We start from the raw sequence: 5,088 nt of genomic DNA on the forward strand, positions 1-5,088 counted from the left end.
TATTATATGTATTATATACAGTAATTACATTGCCTTCTCGTACTTTCTCAATTTTAAATTTAAACTTAATCAACGACGAAAAAAGTCCCAAAAAATTATGAAAGAATGCATGACCAATTGACCACAACCTTTCAAAGTACACGTTAATGTTGATATCTATGGTTAAAAATATGCAGAAGCTAGCAAGATTATTGAAGGATATGATCATCACACACACAACGCACAAATATAACTCCACATTATCAATTATAAAAAGACTTGCAAGAGTTAACAGTGAAGCAGTAGATAACCATTTTAAAATTGCTAAAGGAGACATGTCCATCTCTATTTGGTTCCAACAATCAGCTTTGGGATTGGCTACTTCTACCGTCGGTGATGACAAACTTAGAGAAGGCGTGCGAATGTGACTCAGAGAGAGAGAGGAGATGCTGAAGGCTAGGTTTTTTTCTTTTTCGAGTCAGATTGAGGCATTAGTGAGAGGTTGGGTTTCGATTTGGACTAGGAGAAGGAGTTAAGGTTAGGGTGTTTTTTTTTTTTTCAGGGATCTAATTATTTTTTTAAATGTTTAGGAATTTAAATGTCTACAAAATAAAAAATTAGGGATATATTTGTCTTTTTTTCAAAAAATTTAAGCATGATTCAATTCAAATTATGTAAATCGATCGGATTGAATCGGGTATGATAATTATAATGTGAATAATTGAGTTTATTATTGTTACTATAATAAATTGATTTTGTTCTGATTTATTAAAAAAGAAACTAGTGTATGTTTCCGTACCCTGTATGGGATAATACATAAAATTATATAAAAAATTAAATAAAAAATATATAGTAATTATTATTATAAATATTTTACAAAATTATAAGTAAAATCAAACTCTCAGAATTTTTAATATTAAAATATTTAAAATAATTAGTATTTGTCTTAATCAATTTGAGTTTGTTGAGTGATCATTTCACTCGTCCAAATCTCGCCTTGTGTATGCAGCAATCCATTGGCTAGTGGTAAATCATTAATAAATAGAGCATCAATACATGGTTACACTTGGTAGGAGTACCCGAATACGTGGGTACCTGACCCCGTCCATACCCGGTTGGGGAGGGTAATAACTTGACCCGAGTCGGGGAAGATTTTGCTTAGGACAGGACATGGTCGGGTTTAGGATGTATCCGCCCTAGATATATACATATAAACACTTTTTAGGAATTAGGATTTGCCTCACATCACAGATTCAGTGATTTACAGCTTCAGTCCATACTCTATAGCCATGCAAGAGAAACCCAGTCATCCTCACCCAGAGTCTTCTTCTTCCGGGCTTCTTCATAAAAAATCTGATAGCTCCCGTCATCATTGTTGCTGAGCCCATCGCCGCCTACCCCTTCATAGCTCATGTTGTCATCGCTGCTTATCCCATTATCGTCGTTGTTGAGCCCGTTGCTACCTTTCTCCTGCCGAGTCCCTTTTCTCTAGGTAAACTAAGTGACGGTGCCGGTGGTGGAAATGGCAGCGAGAATGATGGCGAAAATGGCGGTAGAACACTAAAAATTACACGGCATGGTTCCCTCTCAGCTAATGAGCTAACTCAGTCTCAGCTAACTCAATCTCTCAATTTTGAAAAATTGGGAAAATTGGTTTTGTTCCAAAATTTAATTTTAATTAATTATTAGTGGAGGTTTTTTAAATTACCATAAATAAAATGTATTGTGGAGGTTTTTAGAAACCTTGACCAAAATACTCCCTCAAATAAATATTAATCTTGTAGTGCCTCTAGGTAAATTCTTTAAACCCATCCCCGCCTTCCTCCTGTTGAGCCTATTTTTTCCAGATAAATTCCTCTCTCTCTCTCTCCCTCAGTCCCCCCTCTCCCTATCACATTGTGAGTATGTTAAGTTCTTCTCTTCTTCTTTCATAGACTCATCACTTGGTCGCTGTCGCTATGAGCCCGGGCATTGCCGTTGCAGTTTTATCTGAGTCTGTCACCGAATAAAATAAATTTTTTATTCAAGTTGGATCAGTTGAAAATAGGCATGCATGAGATCATTTTGCATGTAATTTCTAAATTTTCTCATCTAAATTTGATCTATGTGGTTGAGTATTTTAGTATGGTGATCATTGTGGTTTCGTTGCGATACTAATGTAATAAAATTTGCAGTAATTTCATAACTAATATATGAGACAGACCAAATTATTAAAGTAATCAGCTGGGAAATAACATTCAGACGTGCGCATAAAATTTATAAGATGTGATTATCTCAGAAAAATATATATGTATAGCCCAAGTGGAAGATTGTTAGAAAATTATTATTTCTTAATATATTTATGGCAATACATATATTAATTATAATTGTAAATTAAGTAATTTCACATTAAATAACTTATATAACGGTGATCTCATTTATTGTCATAAATGTTGAATTAAATAAGTCATTATTACTTTTGATTTGAATAAATGAGATTAAAATCATAAATACTATTTTATTTGAATTTTAGGGTTTGATGAGTGTCGCGCTCAAATATAAATAATGATTTCAGGATTTTAGTCTCTAACACATCAAATTCCTCCGTAGCTCTTTTTCCATAGTAGAGTTGTGATTCAGCCCTATCAGGGATAGAGAAGGTTTTGGTTGACGAAAATCAAAGAACCACAAGAGCCAAGCTCTCTAATCTCAATCATGCTCTCGAATGAAGGGACGCTTCCGCGCTCTCAGTTATATCTTTTAATGATTTAACATGGATGATCTTGAGGTTGAGAAATCCTAAAATTTTCAGATAAAATAGAATTTTTATTCAATCAAATAATGATAAACAATTTTATTAAATTAAATTATATTAATATGATCATTGGATGATAAAGAATGCTAGAAAAATAAATAAATAATATTTTAAGAGTATAAAAATATTAAATTATCATTTCAATTTACTTTTTTAATCAACGATAATAAATATCTTGAATTAATTAAATTTTTACAAAAAATTATATGCTTAAAATTATTTTATTTTTTCAAAAATTTTTTGAACATACAATGGTTCAATGAGAGGTTGATTATTGAGAATTGAATATAATATTTTAAATTCATATTGTTCAATAAAAAGATGTACTTCTATCCATCCTAAATAATTCTATACTCATTATTACTTATATATCTAAATAATTCTAACATTGATAGAATATTGTTTTTAGATGCAAACAATTTAAAATATATTTATTCTATTTCAAAAATCAATATTCATATTTAACTTAGAATTTCAATAAATATGACAAAAAATATTTTATTTCTTAGTTAAAAAAATAAAATATCTATAAATATATTTTTGTGCTTTAGCTTTAGATTTTTCAAAAAAAAATTGGCAAGTTAATGGAATCAAATTATATTTCTATAATATATATAAGAATGTATATTACACATAAATAAAAAATATTAGGTGTAATAAGAACAAATACATAAGTTAAAATAAAATTTAAAAAAAATAAGAACTAATAAAATATTGAAAGAAAGAAATATAAATAGAAGAGAAATAAAATTATTAGATGGAAGAGAAATAATTTAATAAATTTTATGTGTATATAAAAGAGGAATAAAAAAAAGATATACAATACCTTGTTTGATTTAGCAAGATTTATGGGAATAAACACATAGAATAAGAGAATAAAAATAATAATAAAAAAACTAAATATTTGAATTAATATCAAAATAAAAAATAATAAAATAATAATAATTTATCATAATTTTAATCTTTTAATATAATTAATTAATAACAATATAATTAGTCTACCATAATCTTAATCTAATCTTTTAATATAATTAATTTTAATTAAATAATCAAATAAATTGAATATAAATATGTCTAATCTAATCATATAAAGAAATAATAGATTTTCTGTAAGGCCCAGAACTTTTGAAAAGTCTTATTATGACCAAGTCTCAGATCATATGGTTATTTATAGCCTTAATTTCAGAATAAATAATTCAATTAAATTATTATATATAATTTTTACTTTTTACCTTATTATAATTTAAGTTAACATTAATAGTAAAAAACTAATTTTAAATAGCTCTAATTTGTATTTTACAACATAATTAAAGGACAATTTATACTTTTTTATTTTGTGATTAATCAATATTTTTTAAATTATTTGGTTAAGTCTTCTGTATTTTATAATTGATAAATTTTCTCTACAAAACATAAATTTATGATGAATTAGTAGAATCATAATTAATTAAGAAAATTAAGAAAAAATTATAAAAAAATCAAATAAAAGATAAAAAATAGAGTAAAAAATTTATTTTGAAACTAAAAATTAGTCATTGTGCTAGAAATTCTAAAAATTTGTTATTCAGTTTAACTTCATTATCCCTTTGTATCCAAAAAAGTACATAATGTCACACTTATTTTAAAAAAGATGAAACTCTTCAAATACATGGTATAATGTATAATTTAAGAATAATAAGATAAAAAATATCTAGAATTTTATAATAGTATTTGAAATTTTCAATGACGATAATACAAAGAGTTTAAACCTACCAAATGAGTTCAATAGTTATCCTTTACACATCTTATTTAAATTTGAATTTTAAAATTTAATTTGTATCTTTTTTTTCTAATATAAATTATTTTTGACAAAAAATAGGAAAAAAATCTATTAGACCAAAAAAAATAATCTATCAAAGAATTATTATAAGGAGATTTATAATTAGAGAAGAAAATAATAAAAACATTAATAATAATAAAGAAAAAGAAACGAAATTCATATTAAAAAATGTTAGAAAAGAAATCATAAAGTTCGTATTAATAATAATGCTGGGGAATAATGTTGCTGTTTTAGACTTCTAGCTTCCGTCTTTGGCCATTGTTTTTTTTTAATTATTTTGCTTTTTTATTTAAATTATCAAGTAATGAAAAAAAAGAACAATTCAAGAAAACGAAAACAGCAAGATCAATAATAACTATACAATCAAAATATATAGGAGAAAAATAAACTATTATATGATAGAATTAACATGAGTATATTTATTATTAAATAAACAAAGTTAACGCAAAACAAAATTACACGTAAAGAGTAAAAAAAAGAGTCAAAATGTCAAAAT

This window comes from Arachis ipaensis, chromosome B05, assembly GCF_000816755.2.
Source record: "Arachis ipaensis cultivar K30076 chromosome B05, Araip1.1, whole genome shotgun sequence".
Classification (NCBI taxonomy): Eukaryota; Viridiplantae; Streptophyta; class Magnoliopsida; order Fabales; family Fabaceae; genus Arachis; species Arachis ipaensis.